The 21,923-nt window shown below is 40.0% G+C and overlaps 1 protein-coding gene across 1 annotated transcript in view; it reads right to left on the bottom strand.

Moving 5' to 3' along the window:
* Positions 1-21,923, bottom strand: part of LOC122809594 (exosome component 10-like) — a 1,034,611-nt gene that overhangs the window by 429,892 nt on the left and 582,796 nt on the right. The gene's annotated exons all lie outside the window — the stretch shown is intronic.

The following is a 21,923-nucleotide window of genomic DNA, read 5'->3' as shown; positions in this document are numbered from 1 at the left end:
GCTGTATGCACGATGAACATCATCTGCATCTACCTGGACACTTTAAAACTTTACTTAATCCTTCCACGATAACAAAGGGCCAGTTGTTATTAAACCTCCGATACTTGCAACAGCCACATTTTACCATTTTAAAAGCTGCATAGTGGCCTGTCTTCATATAACTATTCTCCAAACATTTTTTAATGTTTCTACCTCTGCTGTACACCACCTTAGCCACATTATCCAGTGTGCTCTTCAGTGACTAAGATCCCAACAGGCAAACGTAACTTTCACTAAAGTGGGGGATGCAACGTTGTAGGGCATTAACATGGCTCCTTCCCTATGAACACGTGTCATCTCATTACTTTTTTCCATATTCCCCTGGTGCTATAGGTGGGTTGCCTCCTAATGTGGAACTTAAAATGGGAGCATATTTCATTTTTTTCCACTCCAGAATTTCAGATTTTGATTCAACAATTTATCAGGACACCACCTTTCCCTGAATAAATCTATCAAGAATTCTATATTTATAAATGTGTTATCCTCTGAATGATACCTTGAGAGACGTACCATCTGGCCCTTAACAACACTTTTTTGATTAAGGGGGTGACAGTTATGGAAATCTAAAAAAAGGTATTTGAATAAGTTATTTTTCGGTAAATGCTGAATGTAAACATGTTCCTTGCACTATCTTTTTCAATGATCACATCCAAATAATCACTTTGGGGTCACATACAAAAATAAACTTCAAAAAATCAGTAATGCCCTCTAAAAACTTAAACTGTTCAAAGGATGCAATGTCCCCCTTCCTTAAAATAAAAATGTCATCCAAAAATCTAAAATATTTGGTTTTTGAAAGGACAATCCATGAACCAACATTCCACCAAGAGCAAGTATGCATAAACTGGGGCACATTCTTCAGACAATCACATAATTCATGAATTAATTCATGAAGTGATTTTATTGGTTGTTTGCATTTTAAATAAGTATTTAATTCATGAATTGTTTTTATTGGTTGTTTGTATTTTAAATAATGCTCTGTGATTTTATGTGTTTGTCTGAAGAAGTGTTTTAACCCGAAAGCGCTAACCATTACTCTTGGATTAAAAAAATGTGTTGTTAGCCTGGTGGTCTGCTGAGTTTTCTTTGACTTGCTTCATTTACTACAACAGACCTTTGGTGCCTTAGTATCTGTTGTTTCTTCCTCCATTAGTCCCTCAAGATGTGAGGCTCATTTTTATCCAAGTGTTTACAACAGTAATCCACAAAAGCAGCTAACAATTCAGTCTTAGACCCCTTTGCTGTCATAATTAGCCATGGGGGAATCTAAATGATTTTTTAACTTTTGGGATGCCAAAAATTGTCATAATTATTGGATTGTCCACTCTAAGTATTGATAAACATCTTGGGTGATGACCCCTTGGCTTTTGGGCATACATCTGTGTGTGTCAATATCATACAAAATGTCCATCATTTTCCTGGCATAGATACAATAATCCAATATACCTACCCCACCCTCCCCCTGTCTAGTTTCATACCCTCACTGACTTATTATTCAAATAACTGAGAGTGTTTCTTTCACCTTGGGTCAGATAGTCACCCCTCAACCTTGTGATGCCCACAACCCTTTTAAATTGCTCTTCACACACACACTCATATAACAGTCAGGAAATTACTCATTTATACCCAAATACCTTCAGTTAAACCACATCTATTTCACAGCAAGTTTTACTTAAGCAACATTTTATGCAACATTGTAACAGTTCAAGTAACAGTTTAAGAAAACTAGGTACATATTTCTAAGGCATGCAATACAAGCAACAATCAGATGTAGTACTAAAAGCTGTGCTGTTTATGACGACATTGGGTGCCACCTTTATGACACTGTTCAAGAGGAACCTGGACAAGTGGATGGGGCACCGTAAATTCTTACTGGAGATAGCACCCATAACCCTCCTGGACATAGGCAGTCATCACCAAATGCAATCTTGGGTACTGACTAGCATTTCTATGGTATTACAATGGGATGAAACAGCTAGGGTTAAAAATAACTCCCGGGTCGACAGCCTAGTAATCTCCTATGATGCTTTGTATGCAAACAGTGAATATACGTCATGTAGAACAAGCCGCCCCCCCCCCCCGAATTTGAGTAAAATATATTCAACATTTGCCCAGAAATTCAAATACATGATTAAAACAAATTAATTGCAAATGGAATTTGACTGAATTTTTGAGAAGGTATATGACGTTGCTCATTTAACAGTGCACAAGTCCTACAAGCCATATTACAGTTCATATTTGCACTTTAAATGTACATCCATCTAAGACTGGTGTATTTGAAACATGGCGTTATGCATGTGATATTAACATTCACATATTTACAGAATCTCAGCTACTTGGAAAGAGACTAGAAATTAATAAACTATTAAAAGGAAAAAGAAATAGCAGGACTGGAGACAATGCTCCATGTCTTTCTTGTTTAAAAAAAAGTTTAGCTCAGTTAACAGAAACTTCTCAAAATCTATTTATTGAAATGAGTTATAAGAGTTAGACTAGTGTTCTACTGATACCGTTTACCTTATTCAAATGTACTTTCTATATTAAATGTATAGAAATAAAAAAAAAAAACATGTCACAATTATTTGAAACAGTAGTTCATAACCGGATTATTTCTGGTCACTTTAATAAAAATGGTTTCATTATGACTTAAGTATTTCAAAGGATGAAACTAGGCTTCAAATAACTCAGATGCCCGAGTCTCCCTAGAGGATTAATTTAAATATAGTTTAGGTGACAATTTGCCCAACCCACATTTAGATACAGAAACCAAAGCTTGTGACTACTTTCATCACACAGCTATCCAAGTATGGTAAAAAAATGCAATGCTGCATGGAAACGTATAAGGATTTTATTGCCTGGGGTATACCACAAAAATATGCAAGGATGATGAGCTGTTTATTATAGAATTTTCTGAAGTAAATGGCAATACCAAAGAGCTCTGGTTAACTAAGTGTACAGATAACTGCAAGCAAGGTGCAGTCATTGAATCCCCAAATGGCTTAGCCATCCTGCAGGAATGATGTTTGTTTCAAATTAATGGGTGCCAAACTCATGGACTGAAACTAAATGCCAAAACATGCATTACTGCATCCTTTGGTAAGTCATTTAATTCCAGGGAACTATCACACTGACAATATGCCTGTAAGAGTTGACCCAGTTCAGGATTTGGGAACTTATGTGGACAGTGACCTAACTTTTGTCTACTGTTGTAAGAAAGTCATCCTATGTTACACACCTTATAAACAAAGAGATTGTGTCTAGGTAAGGGGATGTCATTGTCCCCTTTTACTCAGCTGTCATGACGCCAGTCATTAAATATAGTGCCCCCTTTGGTATGTATCAATCCAGACACAGGCAACAACTAGAACACCCACAGAGATACCTTACTAAAAGGACACTAGGTCTCAATATGTCCTAAATAGACCAACTCAAAACCCAGTGACTACACTTTGTAGCCTACAGACGTTAAGAGGTGACCTGTGTCTGGCATAAAAGGCATCCTCTGAGCCATACTGACAGATTTACTGCACAGCAGCAAGTTAAATGGCATCAGAAATACTGTCTAGGGGATCTATACCTGTTCTGTTACATCAAAACAATGGTTTGGAGGGACAGGAACAGCTTGCAAAGGATACTGATGTTGTGAACAAACTATCTACCCACATAAAAAAAGAAGTTATGTACTCGCTATAATGTTCCACCTTTGTTGTCCACATTCAATCTTCAACTGTTGGGTTTGAATCCAAACCTTGGATCTAACTCAGCAGCACTTTACAGCCTGTGAAACACTGAAAGCTCTCGAACTCCTCTTACCCATAATGCACTAATCCCCTACCATACCTCAGATTTTGTTTGATGACTTTTAACAAATACAGAAACAACAAATACCAGTATCTGGAGCTCAAATATAGGCACACACTGGTTCCTCTTGCATCTTCTGATCCTTCCAGAAGTCAAACTGGTAGGGGGTTGGAGAGAGGGAAGTTGAGGAAGAACGAAAATGGACAACACAGATGAAACGTTATGGTGTGTACGTAACTTCTTTATCTGAAGCTGTCATTTTCATTCCTTCCTCAGCTGTTTGGACACAGTTCCCAGCTACCTAAATCCCAGGAGAACTCTAAGGAAGGATATTCCTGAGCACAGCTGAGCCGAAGGCTGTTCTTCCCAGAGAGACCAGATCCAGTTTGCAATGAGCAATAAAGGTATGAGGGTTAGCCCAAATTGCAGCTACACAAATATCATCCAAGGAAGATCTGGATAAAAACACCGAAGAGGTTGTCACAGACCTGGTAGAATGAGCTTTTAGATGTTTTGGCAAAGTCAAATCTACCTGTTGGTAAATGAATGAAATGCAATCAGTTAACCATTTGGCCAATGTCACTTTGGTAACTGGTCTACCCAATTTTGAATCCAAAAATGAGACAAATAATGGATATGACTTCCTGAAAATTTTTGTACTGTTTGTGAACATCCAACAAATGCAGCATACATTATCCTTTGTTTGAAAAATTTGAAAAGAAACCTGGAAGAGTGACAGTTTGATTAATATTGGACTCTGACACTGTCTAAGAAGGAATGATTATGGTTAATTCGTAAGGATACCCTATCATTATGAAAAATCGAATAAGGATGTTTAAAAGATAGGGCTTGAAGTTCTGATCCTCTTATCAGATGTAATGGCCACTAAAAAGTCTACAAAGTTAAACATTTCAATTCACATTTGGCGGACGGTTGAAAGTGAAATTGGGTAAAAGACTGTAAAACTAAATTCAAATCCTACAAGGGAGCTGGATCTTTAAAAGGGGGGGTTGCCTTATACAATCTGAAAGAGACTAAAGATAAATTGTTTACCCTATATGAAAATTAGAAATGGCATTTAGTTGCACTTTTACAACTGAAGAACTAGCACCTTTGTTAAAAATGTTAGCTAAAAACTCAACTGGATAAGCAATTCACAAGGAGACAATGGGGGAGATGCATGTATGTCTCCCAAATATGAAAGAAAGTCTAAAAGACTTAGGATCTTTGCCTGGAAGTGTTTACATAGATATTTTTATACCCCAATTAGACTCCGAAGAATTTTTCCTCAGGTGGACAGCAAATGGTGGTGGTGTGATGGGCAAGAAAGAGGTAGCTGGGAACACATTTCTGGAAATGTAATGAGCTGGCAGACTTTTGGGATTCCCTGCAGACAACTCTGTCGCAGCTGCTGGGTGAGCAGATAGGGTTGACTGGGGGGCTGACTGGGGAGATGATTTTTTTTGAGTTATGCTACAGAATCGAAACTGCCTAGACACAGTAAAGCCTTGCTGAGTCTAATTATGGTGGATGCCACAAAAGCAATTACTAGAAAATGGAAATCAAAGTCTAGACCAACTTCACTACAAATAGTGAATACAATAACAGAGATAAAATGCCTGGAAATGGGATCTTTAGAAAAGGGAGTGAGCAAACTACATAGGAAAAAATGGGAATTCTGGGAACAATATATGCAGAGCAGGAACGAGGTTTAAGAGACAGTATTTGAATGAGCTATATAATGCTTAACTGACAATGACTGGATGGTTTATAAGTGAGGTATAATGTTTACAGCTACAGTTGTTTCGATGGTGTCTGTGATGTAAACTATTTGCAACTAAAGTGATATCATTTTGTACGTTTTTCATTTATATAAATGTAAGATTGCCATTGTCATATTTGTAAATTTAATAAAGATGTTTGGGGACAAAATTAACTAAAAACTCTAGAACCATAGGCACTGGTGCTGAAAAAGGGTTAATGTCATTCTGCTGCACCCAAACAAAAAAAAAAAAAAACCTTTTCTAGCATAATCTTTGTGGGAGGATAAAATAATGTGGCGAACAGGCGAAGACAGCCTGGAGTGTCTTGCTATTAACAGAAGTGGAAAAAAACAAGTGGTTGAATTTTAGACCCAAGATGTCTGGGTGCATCATGTTTGTCTGATGAGACAGGGGGTCTCAAATTAGATCCAGAATCCATGGGGGACGAAGCAGATAAGGCCAAAGAAAGGGGAACTAAATTTGACGATCCAATAAGGAGCAATGATGATTACTTGTCTTCTTTAATCGAGATGCTTTCTGAAGGAATTTGGGGGATTACAGGTACTGGGGGGAAAGGCAAAAAGGAGACTGGGGGGGCAATTGTAGAGTACAGCATCTCTTAGTGATTCTCCCAGTGGGGTTATCAGGGCAAAGAACCTGCTGGACTTGTTGACTGGAGATGTAATGTGATCACAGCACGACTGGCCCCATAGACAGAATATCTTTTCAGTCACTTTCAAGTTGAGAGACCACTTGTGAGGCATTAGAATGGACCTGCTTAATCTGTGTGGCATCACGCTGGAAATTCCCAGAATGTGCATTGCTATCAGAAATCGACTGGATGAAATCGCCTCCCCGACATGGGTTAAGATTTGGTTCCTCCTCATTTGTTGATGCATCAAACTACTGACATATTGTCTGTCTTTTTAAATCGCAATGGTCCCCACAGGAGCGTGTGTGTCTTGAAGGATTACAATGCTAGGAGGACTGCCCTAATTTCAAGGATACTGATACGTGTATTGGCCTCTTCGGGGGACCATGTGCCCTGGACTGTCTTTCCCCACATCCAATCTGGGAAACATTCATGGCAACTATGGCCTTGGGTTGAGGGGAAAATGAAGGGGAGACCTTGCATTATCTGATTTGGACTGAATCCACCAAAGGAGGTAATTTTTGCAGTCCTGAGTTAACTTGATATGGGTGGATAAGGGTGATGTACAATAGACCAATGAGTCGCTAGGGTCCACTGAAGAATTTCAATGTGGTATCCTACTAATGGAACCAGAACTACTGCAGCAGAGATTAACCCCAAAGCTTGAAGAATCAATCCAGCTTTGAGAGGGGAATTCTGAATGATCCTTTTATTATTATTTATTTGACATTTGTTAACTGGGTTAGTCCAACTGAGCTCAAGCCCATTTTCAGTGGAGACTAGAGGAGAAAAGCTCCAAATGTCCTTTCTAATCTCTCTACTTCAATTTCGCTCTTTTTTTACCATTACTCTTTTTCATATAACTTGCCTTCTTTCCTCCTTTTCTTCATTCTATCACCTTTACCCTATCCTCAACCTTCCCCCAGCACACTACATCTTCTCACACTTTTACTCTCCTCTCTCTACTCCTATTTCTGGCTGCTAGAAAACTCAACGTAATTTTGGCTAGAACCTCTCAAACTCAATCTAGCTATGTAATTGTATTAAGCAACCCTTTCTGCACAGACATACTAGCTATGTTCTTGATGTACTTTACCCAATACTGCTAAAGTTGCCTTGTATTGATTATGCTGCATGCTTGTTCCTTTGAGTGTTCCACCTTGCTTATTTTTTTTTAGCAATGTATAAGTTTTTCTGCGGTACTTTTTCTGTGTAACAGATTATATAATTTTGTTTATTTTTTCTCTGAATGTTTAACCTTGTAATAACGTTTATCTATTTGCATTGTATATGTTCTGTGGAGCTTTTCTCCCTGTGATTCCACTGAAAATGGGCTCTTATTGGCCCAGTGGACTATCCCAGTAAACAAATGCCAATAAATAAACATGAGTTTTCTGGCAGAAAAAATAAATGTAGCCACAAAATCACTTGATACAGTGTGCACAAAACTGTTGCATATCACTTAATAATCAAATTGCCAAAAGTGACAGTTTTGTGTTGGAATTATTTTGTTCATTTCAAAAAGGGCTTTACCTACCCCGGGAATTGTTTATTTTCCCTGGAAGATAAGAACTTGGAAATGGAAAAATATTTTAATGTTTTATTTTTTTTTTTTTCAGGTTGCAGTTAAGTTTGGCTGGCATGGAGAAGTAAAACATGTTATGAAAATTACTTATGTAAGGGATTTTTGACCAATATCATTTCTGTTTTCTTGTATTCACTTTATTAATGTAGCTCATAATAGAGAATGAAGTGCAACATTATCAAGAAAAGGTTACAAAAACATGCATCTGAAGCATTTCTCCCCGGGCCTCCACTGAAAATTGTTTTTGTTCCAAGTTGGACTTTCCTGGTTAACAAATGTTTAAATAAACAAAATAAAATAAAATAATGCCAGTAAAGCAATATTCAAAGCACTGAGGTGAAGGAGATGGGATTTTGTAAAGATAAAATCGACATAATATAGGGGAAATGAACCAGAGCTTCTTGTTGTTAGGCAGAGTTCCCTCCCTCAGAGTCCTTAGGCATCTCGTTTGTGGGCTGGCTGAAATGCTCAATAGGTTGAGACACCGTGGAGCCAAGTGTAGAGGTGAGGCCCAGGTTTTGCAGAGGCTCTACCCGTCTGACGTGGGTTCTGCTTTCTACCTGTACCTAGTCCCTTAAGGGATGGTTTGGAAAAGGTGGGGAAGTTCATTTGGGTCTCCCTCTGAATACCTTTGTCTGTGGCTGGTCTTCATTTCCTCCTCACTGGCTGAGGGATTTTATGACAGTGGCCTTCCTGAGACTACCTCTTTTTGGACGACTCCCATGGGAACTGTGTAGCTGCCCCTCACCCCAAAAGATCTTACTACTCCTACTTAGAAGCAGTGTTACTTGATGGATTCTCATTCTGTTGGAATTATTAATTTACTGGCAGTTTGCTTATTGGTAAGTGAGCTGGTCATTTACCCCATTTCAGCCACAACCTGGACTCAGACAAGCACAATACAAAAGTGGCGTAGTGTATAATACATGCGGAACATGAGACCCGTAATACTGCATACATACAGTCATAAAAGGTGCCAATACGGTAAAGGAGTTGTTAGTGTAATGCATTCAGTCAACCATCAGAACACAATAACAAATTAGAGTAGTGTCAAGCAGTAATAAAGTACAGTTTTGTACCTACCATAAATGTAGATGTCCGAACTGGATAGCATCTGCAGTCATAACAACTGGGTTGTCCTGTCGTCAGGCAGCCCTTCGGTCGGCCGGATTCCAAAGTCCGGGTCCGGCTTCGGCTGATGTCGCACTTCACCCGACGTCATCTCTGCTGGTCTTCGGGTATAAAGGCATCAGCCGACGCCATTTTCTTCAGTGTTTCTTGCCCCAGATGCCAGTTGCCCTCTTGGAAGGCTAAATTTTGGGTAAAAATGCCAATGTTTCCCAAAGGATAGAAGGCAAACACAAAAAATAAGCATGTATGTACATATATACAAACAAATACACCATAAGAGACTCCCCCCCACCAGCTAGCTATTAGGAGGGTAAATACCCTAGGAGTACCACAGAGGGGAAGGAGGGAGGGTAATCCATGACTGCAGATGCTATCCAGTTCGGACATCTACATTTATGGTAGGTACAAAACTGTACTATGTCCTTCATGGATGCATCTGCAGTCATAACAACTGGGTAGAATACCATAGCCAACTAGGGGAGGAGGAAGAATAGATTATGGTGTGGTTAGGATCCCTTGCAGTACAGCAGTGGCAAACCCTGCTCGGGATCTGGAATACAGAGGTAAATTATAATGCTTGGCAAATGTATGCACGGAGGTCCAAGTAGCCGCCTCAATAATGTCCTTGGTTGCCACTCCTCGTAAGAAGGCTGTGGTAGTGGCTGTTGCTCTTGTAGAATGAGGTCGTATGTTCTGTGGAATTGGTTTTCCATGGAAGGAGTAACAGAATCGTATGCAATTTCCTATCCATTTGGAGATTGTCTGTTTGGAAATTGCTTTTCCTTCCCTTCCTGTTGCATAGGCTACAAAAAGCTGGTCAGTTTTTCTGTTACTTTTGTTCTGTCCAGGTAGTAGCGTAGCTGTCTGTGTACATCCAAGGTATGCAGCATTCTTTCCCTCTGTTTTGTGGGTTGGGAAGAAGGTAGGTAGGTGGATTGCCTGGTTTAGGGACACTCTGGATACCACCTTAGGCATAAATGTAGGATTAGTCCTCATGGACACTCTGTCTTGGTGGAAGATTAGGAAGGGTTGTACTGCCATTAGGGCCTGAAGTTCAGAAACCCTCCTTGCTGAGGTTATTGCCAGTAGGAAAGCAGTTTTCCATGAAAGATGCTGTAGGTCTGCTGTTGCTGCTGGTTCAAAAGGTGCGAGTGTCAACTTTTCTAGCACAAAGTTCAAATCCCAAGCTGGCAGTGGTGGTTTCCTAGGAGGTTTTACATTCTTGATCCCTCAGAGGAACTGCCTGAGTAGAGGATGTGAGAAGACAGGTGGATCAAAGCTGTATTCTGCTGAAATAGCTGATGCATGTATCTTGATGGAGGAATAGGACAGGCCTGTATGTAGAAGCTCTGCCAAGTACTCCAGAATGTTAGCCATATTTATATTCGACACATCCTTCCCTCTTTCAGCACTCCAAATGACAAACCTTTTCCATTTCCCTGCATAGTTCCTTCTTGTTGAAGGTCTGCGGGCTTCAAGGATAATGTCTTTAACCCTTTGGGAGAGATCTGGAATAGTTGCTGCTATGTGATGTGCCATGCAGTCAGCTGCAACGTTTTTAGGTTTGGATGCATGATGCTGTAGTTGTTCTGAGTTAACATCAAAGGCATCAGGGTATTGACCACATTTTGTCCCGAGACATGCTCCTCAGCAATGGGTACCAGTGTTGTCGTGGCCAGTTTGGAGCTATCAGGATTATCCTTGGACGTTCCTCCTTGATTTTTAGTAATACCTTGTGTATCAAGGGAAGAGGTGGGAATGCATATGCTGTCAGGCCTTTCCAGCTGAAGGAGAGCGAATCCACTTTCGATGCAAGTGGATGGAATGTCCTTGTGCAGAATTTTTTGAGCTGGTGGTTGAGAGGGGAAGCGAATAGATCTATCTGTGGCATTCCCCATTTCTTTGCGATGGTCTTGAAGATGTCCGGGTGTAGCATCCATTCGTGAGCATCCGAGGTGGTTCTGCTTAACATGTCTGCTAGAGTGTTCTCCTTTCCGGTACAAACATTGCCTGTAACTGGATGTTGTAGCTGAGTGCCAGGTTCCAAAGGTCCAAAGTCATTCTGCATAGGGGGTATGAATGAGTGCCTCCCTGTTTGTTGATGTACCACATGACTGTGGTGTTGTCTGTCCTTATCATCAAATGGCCTTCTTTGAGAAATGGTCTGAATTTTTGGATTGCCAGTTTTACTGCCAGCATTTCTTTTAGGTTGATGTGCAGGTGAAGTTGGTCCTGCGTCCACAATCCTTGCACGCATTTGTCCAGCATGTGAGCCCCCCATCCTAGGTCTGAGGCGCCTGTTGTGATGGTTTGGCTTGCTTGATATTTGTGAAAGGGTAAGCCTGGGTTTGACTGGCATGCTTGAGCCCACCATAGGAACTCCTGTTTTAGGCATGGAATTAGTGGAATTTCTGTTTCTAGGCTGTGCCTGTGTTGGGACCATAAATTCTTTAGGTACCACTGTAGTTTTCTCATATGCAGTCTGGCATGTGGAACCAAGATTATGCATGATGCCATGAAGCCCAAGGCCTGCAGAACTTTTCTTGCTGTTAGCTTGCTGTGGTTTGTTAGTGCCAAGAAGTAAAGAGGGAGATCTTTTTGTTTTTCTGCAGTTAGGAATGCCATTTGTTTTACTGTGTCCAATTCCGCGCCCAAGAATGTCCTTGTTTGGGATGGAATCCGCCTTGATTTTTGCAAATTGACTGTGTATCCCAGTGCTTGTAGCAAGTAAATGACCCTTTGTAAATCTGCTGTCAGCTTGCTTTTGTTGTCCCCTTGTAGCAGGCAGTCGTCCAGGTATGGATAAATTTGGATTCCCTGTAGTCTGCAGTGGGCGATCACTGATGCCAGGCATTTTGTGAATACTCTGGGCGCAGTAGATAAGCCAAAGGGCAATGCTGAGAATTGATAGTGCTCTGATCCTGCAAGAAATCTGAGGTATCTTCTGCAAATTGGTCGAATGGGGACGTGCAGGTATGCCTCCTTGAGATCTAGAGTTACCAGCCAACACTCCTTGCCCAGCATGGGAAGAAGTTGCTGTAGGGTCAGCATCTTGAATTTTGGGACAATGATGTATGTGTTTAAGGTGGACAGATCGAGAATAGGTCTCCAGCTTTTTCCTTTCTTGGAACTAGGAATAGTCTGGAGTAGAATCCTTTGCCTTGTTCTGGTATTGGTACTCTTTCCACAGCTCTCATCTTTGTTAATTGCATTATCTGCTGTAGAGCTTCTGTTTTTTGATTTGGAGGTAGGTTTGGCATTCCTCTTTTGACTGGTATAGTGTGGAAGTGGAACCGTAACCTTGGTCTATGGTTTGCAAAATCCACTTGTCTTTTGTGATATAGTGCCAGTTCTTTGAAAATAAGGTTAATTTTCCGCCTAAGGGTGCTGCTATTTGTTCCCTGGTAGGCGGAGTTAGAATCAAGTCACTGTGATTGCCCTGTTGTAGTGGTAGTGGCTGTGCCTGTGGCTCTGTTATTACCTTGCCACTGTCGCCCTCTGTAGGCACCCCTCTGGTTTGATTTCTGCCTCTGGAACGTCTATTCCTGCCCCTTTGGGATCTTGTGGAGTCAGGAAAGGACCAATTTTGGCAGGCCAGTTCCTGCTAAACCTTGGGGCTGAACCTGCAAGAAATCTTTAACCGTTTGTACAGATTTTGCCTTTTTTCCATTTTCTTCATTACCTGCTGGGCAGGTGTACCAAACAAACTGGTCTTATCCATAGGAGCATCTAATAACTTAGCTTTAACATGATCCGGTAAAACTTGTTCCTTCAGCCATGCATGTCTTCTTATCACTGTGCCAGTCATGGCTGATCTAAATGAAGCCTCCAGTGCATCATAGCCACATTTTAAGGAATGGTTACTAACCTGTTGTATGTTATTTACCATTTCTAATAGATTTTTCTTATCTATAGAGTCATCAGAGGATAGCTTTTAGTTAACTGATCAAGCATAAACTCTTGGTATTGTATCATGTGAAACTGACAGTTTAAAGCTCTAGCTGAGAGAGTAGCAGAGGTGTAAACCTTTTGCCCCATCTGTCTAAAGACCTGGCTTCCCTTTCAGAAGGAATAGGGTTTTTTGCTGTGGTTGAGGCTACTGCCTTAGGGCCCTGGGATATAGTTTAGGGGTCTGCAAGAGGGGCCTTGTATAGGTGATGATGAGTGTCTGGCACCCTGTAAAATCTATCTGGTTTGGCAGGTGCTGGAGGTAAAGAATCTGGTGCAGTGCAAACATCATTAAATGCATCGTCCACAACAGAGAGGACAGGAGGTATAGCTAAGGGCCTGTGTTGTGGTAGGTGCAGAAAAGTCCTAAGTCTTTTTCTGGAGTCTGAAAAATCCTGTTCCTGCCATTGGAAATGTTCTCTCATGGCATGTAAGGTTTCCCCAAAGGAGAATTCTTCTGGTGGGGAAGCAGCTGGAATGGATTCTTCAGCATCTGAGTCCTCAAAATTGGAGAAAGGAGCCTCTGGCTGGTCTGTAATATCTGAGTCTTCCGCAGAATCATCAGAGGACACAGGCTCGAGGGGCTCTGCTCTAGGTCTCTTTTCTGGGGTCTGGGAGGCTCTGTCGGGGTGAGATTGAGATCCCTAATTAAGGATATTAAATCTTCTGCCAGAGTAAGCATTTGTGAACTAGAAGTGGGCCTGGTTGAGGGGGGTTTAACAGGCACTGACTTAGTAGATTTGGCTGCTTTAGCCCTGGCGAAGGCCTTAATATACATGGCTGCAGGAGGCCTAGCAGCACCACGTGCTGGGGTAGAGACATCCAAAGGGATGGTGTCTGATAAGTCACTAGTAACCACTGTAGTAGGTAAAATTTCTGAGGCCGATTCAAGTAAGGTAACCGGAACCTCAGTAGTAGTCATTGATTCGGCTGTACTCTGATCAGAAAACCGAGACACTCGCGGTTTGCTTAACCATGGTTTCGGCCGAAACCGCGGACCGTGAGTGTCGGCCTTTTTCTTTGCGTTTTTTAATAATTTGGGTAGTCGGAGGATCCGACGGCATAATGTACGCAAATTCAGAGCCGAAAAACTGTTCAGCAAACTCCGACCGACGTCTAAGCGTTCGTCGGTTGAAAGAAGCACAGGCCGAACAGGCTGCTACGTCGTGGTCTGGGCCTAAACAAGGCAAACAGTAAGAGTGGAAATCTTTATGAGGTATTTGTTTCCCACAAGTTAAACAGTTATTGACTTTTTCTGACATCGGCTGAGGCAAGAAAGAGTCCCCAACGGGGTACTTAGCTTTAGAAGTCTTGAAGGAGTATTCGGTAGTAGTAATCTCTGGATCTGACCGACCGGCACTTGCGAACAGCTTCTGCTTCGGGCGCCACGCGGCAAGAAAGACTGAAGAAAATGGCGTCGGCTGATGCCTTTATACCCGAAGACCAGCAGAGATGACGTTGGGTGAAGTGCGACATCAGCCGAAGCCGGACCCGGACTTTGGAATCCGGCCGACCGAAGGGCTGCCTGACGACAGGACAACCCAGTTGTTATGACTGCAGATGCATCCATGAAGGACATCTATACAGTTTTAAAAGGAGAAGCATTTACAAATGCAGTAAGTCATATGAGAAAGGAGAATGAAATAAGTTGTCAGCTACCAAGAGTCCAGAAAATACTCGCAGGACACGCTTCTTGCAAGTGGTCCTGGAGTTTGGATTTAAATAACTTAAGTTCATTATTTGTCCTGTTTTTGCCAAGTATATGGTTCCAGGCAGCTGGCCTTCTCATCAACAGTTGTTTTAAACTGTGGTACAGCTAGCACAATGTTATCATCAGGGGTGGCTATTAGGCTACAATTTGGCTCCCTAATTGACAAGGTGGCTTTCAGGGGTGGGCATGAATCAAACTGATCAGTTTGAATATAAGTGTTGGTGCCAGAACTTTTCTACTTTTGAAGAGTAAGAGATGGTGGTGAAATCTGTCAGCCAGCAGTGCGCATCTCCAGATTTGTTGTGCTAGCTGCAACTTTTGAGTATTAGTGCCTGTTTGGAAGCACAATAGCAGAAAGGTGTTTTTACATTTTTGTATCAAAACATTTCTGGTAACCTTTTGCTAAGCAATAGTAGAGCGCAAAGTGAGAGTTTGTAATAAGAGTTTTGGCTGACAAGAATTGCATTTGTGGAAAATGACGGACTGTTTTAGAACAACTTCAATATATTTTTGTTGTATGACATTAAGAATGGATGCATTAGAGCTGCGTTATAGTGAAATAGGAGACCCAAGTCCAGTTTGTCCAGTACTCCCATCTTATCCCTGGAGTTTGAGGTGCAGACCTTTGGAGATGGTTTGGCTCTAGAGGTGAGTCTCCTCAGAAGCTGGTTCACTGCATCTTTTGTCGGACCATGACCATTCACCCTCTCTTCTGGTAAGAGGGTCAGAGGAATTGGTACTAATCTGCCATGTCCTTCTTTAGGTTAGCATTAATTTAGCTTGAACTATCATCTCTTTGTGATGTTTACAGACTTGGCTTTTGCCCTTTGCCTCTGTTTGCCTGTTGTTGACCCAATTGTTGTGGCTCTTGGGCACTCTCTTTGGACATGATTGTGGTGGTCCCTTATCTCTTCTTGAGGGGACTGTACCCTGCTGGCTTCTGGCTTGGTCTTGTGGGCAGAGCTATGAAGCTACAGGATAGTTGTTTATCCACATCAATGCAGTAATAGGTGTCCACATGAAGTGTCTGAAAGTTTGTACCTTCATGACTGTTTTTTTACGTACAGTAGTAGTGCTATGATGATGAATGTATTGCATGGGATCTAAAACACATTTGGCAGTAGTTTTTTTATGTGACCTTGTTGCTCAGCTGCAGCTGTAAATGATGTATGAAATGGACATTATGTAACAACTTATTTTAAATAGTTGCCACTAAGTAAAGGAGATGGTGCCACATTCTTTTTGAGTGCTGGAGTGTTGGTTTGTGTGCATGTATGTTGTATGTATGGGACACATGTGTATGTATGGGACACATGAATTTGGAGAAAACCATACCTTTCAGCTTTTCGCCTCTTATTTTTGGTCTGTTCCTCATAAAATATGTGGTTTTCTTGCAAATCACCGAGGACTGAAGTCATTAAATCATACTAAATAATGAGAGACATTTTAGTTCTAGACTTCATATCCTTCAGAAAATATATAATGATGCAACATCTGTCATTCTAGCAACTTTCTAAGTTTATAGGAACAATATTTAAAACCTGTTCCTATTTTTGGGCCTTTGCCCCCCAATTATTTCTGGCTTTGCCCAGATTTCTTTTGCTAAGAGGTTTGGTCAAAACTGTGCGCCACCATCAGTTTAGTTGACAATGTGGTCGACTAAACAGATGGTTGACAGTTATGAGAGACTGCACAATTCTTGGGGTTGGGAAATGTGCTCTTTCCCCATTATTGTGGAATTTGGAATTGTAATTAGCACAGAGTGTGTTGGAAGTATGGGGGAGTCCCCCCCCCCAAAAAAAACTTTTTGTTTTAATTTTGCATGTGGCAAGGTTATTTCTTTGGTGCATGTGTAGTAGCATGCCACCGTTTGTGTTGTCACCATTTTATGGTTGATGTTTTGAATGTATGTTTGGGTCTTTCAGTCAAATTCAGAAAACCAATTACATTTTACACACACACACAAATATATACATATATATATATATATATATATATATATATATATATATATATATATATATATATACACACACACACACATATATATATTTATTTACAGATATAGCTGTATCAATGTAAATATAAACTGTAAAAATGTGTGTATACATGTGTACACACACACACACGTATACATATGCATACACATGCATGCATACACACAAAATGCCTATGCGAGTGGACAGGGTAACTCTGTGCTGTAATAAAAGTGACACCTTTATGTAGCAGACAGTCCAAGACTAGTTTGAATGTGCATGTTTTGGACGAGGAGCTGAGGGTATTTCAGCCTGTCATTGACAACACAGTTGTCTTCTTACTTGTTAACAAAGCTTTGTAACTGTCATGAAAGTGTTTATTGCCTGCCAAGGTTATCTACATAGTTGGCTCTCAATTGTACTAACAGTCTTATGCTTGCATTTTTTGAAATGCACAGCAGACTTCAGCCCCCAAAGAATTCCATGTCACTGTATGTTTCCCATATTTCTGTGGGGACACTATCCATGTTCTTTGCCTGGTGGAATGCTCTTTCCAGTGAAGGTAGGATTTTGGCCAAGTGGGTCTAAAGAGCCCATTGTACAAGGAGAGAAGTAAATTAGCTTCCAGCAAATGTTCGTAACACTAAGGCTCCTGCTGCTGCTTTCTTTTATGCTCTAGTCATTTAGCTGAAGCTCCAGCATGCCATGATGCCAGTATGCCCTTGCATGCACGCAGTGCAAGGAGTCTGCTGGCTCCATTAATTATAGCATGCCTTTTTATCTTACCCCTGTTCTCTAACAGAGACCAATGCAGTAGCAGCGTATGCCACCTTTCTCCAGAATAGGCAAGTTGACCATAACCTACTCGAGCTTATTCTTCTCGGCACATTTTACAGCTTTTTAAGTTGCTATTCAGTCCTATGTCATCAGTGGCAGATGCTTTGTTTCTTCAGCAGCAGGCCTTTTATTCATACATATGTACTGCACACAAACTGTCTGCTTGTTTTGCTACAGTGCGTCACTTATGCAACACTAATATTCAGTTGTCTTTGAATGTGGCACAGGAAGCTCTTGATCATTGGCTCCAGCCCACTCAACTTTGTGGCCAAAATTAAATATTTTATTTGCATCTGATTTCCAGCTTATTTAATGAGTTTCTGTACTGCTCATATAAGCTAACGTCCATAACTAAGTTGTACTAATTTAGTCTAAGGCTGAGCATCCATGACAGAACACAGCAGTGAAAAACAATGCTGCTGGATGGGTTGTCTTTAAAATAGTCCAGCAAATTTTATGATCCTTCCATTCACAGGTTTTATGCTTGGTGATATGTCTACCTACCTACGTTAAATGGTTTACTTTCAATTCTGCAATTACTGGTGTCTTCTTGACTGGAATTCATAGTAGCCAAAAGCACAAATAGCATGTCCTTACAAAGTTGGAGGTCATTCCTTACTAGATGTGATTACTTCACCGCTTTCTTTATTAAGCATGCTAGGAAAGCGGGAGTAGGAAATTCCAAAACTGGTGATCCTTTCTTTATATAAAGAACCCACAGCCAGTTTTCAGGCATGATGTGGTATTATGAACCACTCAATCCTGGGCTGCAAGATGCAGCTCTTTCTGGTAAGCTTCTATTACACTTAGGAAGTGAAGTGAGGACACAGGAACTTATGGATGCAGTAGTCTACAGATTTTCACACTGTCTGCAGGTTAACACAGAGCACATTTAAACCCAAGCCAGCCAAACATGATTTAAAATGTAGAAATCCTCTAAGCTGGTAGCTTGTGTTACTAGATAGATCACCTCCAGTAAATGGAAGCATTTCTTTCATTATCCTTAATGGTTCTTAGTGGTAAAGTACTATGGTAATTTATTTTTTTGTACCACTAACAGAACAATGCCTTTAGGTTGAACTTACATTCTGTTAAATATGCATTACAACTGCAAGTACAAGAGTGTAGTACATGGAATATTCATATAAGTAGCTGCCCTTACAAGCCATTTTAAGCCTAGCCAGTTTCCCTTTTTGTGCTCGAAATAGCCTATGCCATTTGATTATAGATTGGCCTTCCTCATCCCATGGTCAGTAATATTACTCCTAATGAGAACAACTGTGATCATACCACAGATAATTTGAGGGGTGTGATCATTCCATAGATAATTTCAGAGGACCCATTCATGCCATAAAGCATTTAGGAGCTGCCCCTGTCCATTAGTAGTACAGGAGGAATAAGCTGGGGTAAAGTTTCTGTTTACCATCCACAGAACTAAGTTGTGTTTAAATGCGGACAGGAAAGAACACTGTATCTGATCTTCTCATTTTCATTTATTCCTCAACTGTTGGGTTCCTCGGATCTGACTCCACCACTTTTTTACAGCTCATGGAACACTGAAAGCTCTCGAGCTCCTCTCTTACCCACAGTGCTCTAGTCCCCTACCATACCCTCAGATCTCGTTTGCCGTTTTCAAGTTCAAACGTTGGTCACTGTTAGCTCTCAAGTTACAGCTAGGGTTCAGTGAGTAATACTAAAATCTACTTATTATAACTTTCTATATTCTTATTTTTTGCTTACTATAACCTTCTTATCCCTTTAACTTGGTCCTTTCCTTGCCACTGTTATATCGTTTAGTGTATTTTTCCCTAAATACCATTGCTGGTATTTCCCCCTTTCCTCTTTTAGGTAGTTTCTTTGACTTACCATTGCTGGTATTCCTTCATAACTAATTTAAGTTAAAAAAAAATAAATAAATAAAAAAAAATAAAAAAAAAAAGCTTTTTTTTTTCTTTATCTTTGGCTGCTGTTTACATATCAATGTCTGAAAAATGTTTAGGTTTTAAAAAATTTAAGGTCTGTGGCAATACGATCCCTTTGTCGGATGCACATAACTCGTGTGTTTACTGTTTAGGCCTGACCAGCTAAGTTGATACCATACTGTTATTGCACTAGTATGGTTTGAAATTTTGTTACCTTTGTCTACCTTCTTGGATTTTATTTTAGATAAATTGGACTTTACAGAACTTTATGTGAAGTATTTGTCAACTTTGGAACTTATTAAATGTAGTTTTAAGCTGCTCATGGTTCAGAACACTGGTTGTTACTTAGACAACTACACTACTTGCTAACTGAAATCACTGTTGCAATATTCTTACCAATGGATGACTTCTGGAGCTGAAGGGAACCCCAAAGGTGGTTGGGTTAATAAGCAGAGATCAGATGGGAATGCCATAGAAAAAGTAGGTTTGGACCTTGAAAAGGCATCAGTCCTCTATTGTTCAGTGATGTTGTGTAGAGAAGACTAGGAGGCAGCTTACAGTATGATTTTGGCATCCTCTCCTTTATAAAAGGACCCAGAGGATGCTACTACCCTGGTAGAATGAGCTCTAGGGTAAGGGGGAAAACACTTGTCATGCAGAGAATAACAATGAAATGGCCTTAGAAATCCAGTTTGCAAATGTTTGCTCATTAGATACTGGTTGACTCAGTTTTGCGTCCATGATGGAGAGAAACCGTTGATCCGATGTTGCCAATCTTCACAATCCTTGACTGCTGGTTCGGTTCCGTATCTTGGAACCAACTCTGCCATTATTTCAGCTTGCATCTTCCAAAAACTTTTGAGCTTAGCTCTACCTAGAATGCTCCTCTCAAGACTACCTCAGATCATGTTTGCCGAAGTGCCAGACGCATTCCTTTCCTGTCAGCTCTCAAGCTAGTCTTTTTTTTTATAACTTTAAGTGTTATTTACCTTTTTTTTGCAAATCCAGCCTTCTCTCATACCACCAGGAGTAGCTGTATCCTAAGATTAGTGTGCATGCCATCTTTACTAGCTTTAATAACCCACAAATGCATCCTGTGGTTGTTAACCAGGAACTGCAAACCCTTCTCTGTGACCTTCACAACCATCATACTTCCATCAATTAAAGGAGTCCTCGCCCATATATATTTCTTCCTCTGCTGCTATAGCATTACTATCTTTAATTACCCACGAATGCATCCTAAATGCAGTTGTTAACCGGGAACCATAAACCCTTCTCTGTGACCACTGTACTTCCATCAATCAAAGGAGTCCTCACCCATATAAATATTTTTTTCCCTGCTGCTATAGGCAAATTCAATATTTTATTTAATTGTCGTGGCACTCCAGGAGGTTGAAAATAAAGTTTAAAGCACAGCGAAATGTGGAACAAACAGCTTTATTGCATTAACGCAATTAATCCACAGTAGCGTTTTCATCTTCAACTATACTTCCTCAGATGCAAAACGGATTTACCAAGCTGTGACTTCCTTTTACACAATACTTAATGCATACAATTATTTATTCAACCAATTAAAATCAATTTCTTGAAATCATGTTGTTCCTTAAAATAAGATGCATTTAAAAATCTCATGTTGACAAATATAACTAATTAACATTTGCACATGTTACAGAATATACAAACCAACCATGAATAATATACTTGTATAGTATTAAAGTATAATACATAACATTTAAAATGTTTAAAATTTAAAATATAAAAATATATAAAAAAATGTATAAATATATAAATATATATATATATATATATGTATATACATATATACATGTGTATATATATATATATATATATATATTATATATATATATATATATATATACACACACACATTTTATATATATATATATATATATATATATATATATATATATATATATATATAGACAACCCAACTACGCCACTCAATAATCCAAGCTTTAACCTAATATTTTCTATAACTAATATTTTTTCTTTAAAATTTATTTTTTCATAATTTGGCAGTTCTCATCTTTAAAATGGGTACTATAGATAGATGTTCATTAATTCTTGGATGCTTATTAGCCTCAAAGACCAACTGCCAAATAAGCTCCCTCACATCTATCCTTATTTCCCATGCACCACCCCCTAGGGTCAGGGACCATCTTTTTCCAAAACAAAAAATGTCCACTTAGAACTTTTACAATCCAATGTCTGCTTGTACAATGCATTATTATTGTCATGTGTCCCTACAGCATTCATGTGTTCATACACTCTCCTCTTTAATTTACATGTGGTCTTGCCCACATAAAATGCCCCACATACTTTACATAAAGTGAGGTAAATGACCCCCTTGCCATTACAATTGGCAAAGATGTCTGCTTCAATAATCTTCCCTCTCTCTTAAATATACGGACACTGCGGGCAAGACCCACACTTGTACGTTCCTTTCCCTCTTTGGTTAATAACCTTCTTTTCTTGTTCCAGGAGGTCCTTAAGGTTTCTACCTTTCTTATAACTAAATTTTAAAGGAGCCTTAAATA

The sequence above is a fragment of the Protopterus annectens genome, chromosome 8.part0, assembly GCF_019279795.1.
Source record: "Protopterus annectens isolate FY-2018-M chromosome 8.part0, PAN1.0, whole genome shotgun sequence".
In the NCBI taxonomy this organism is placed as follows: Eukaryota; Metazoa; Chordata; order Ceratodontiformes; family Protopteridae; genus Protopterus; species Protopterus annectens.
Note: the sequence above shows the minus strand (reverse complement) of the source record. Positions and strands in the feature narration are given on the sequence as shown.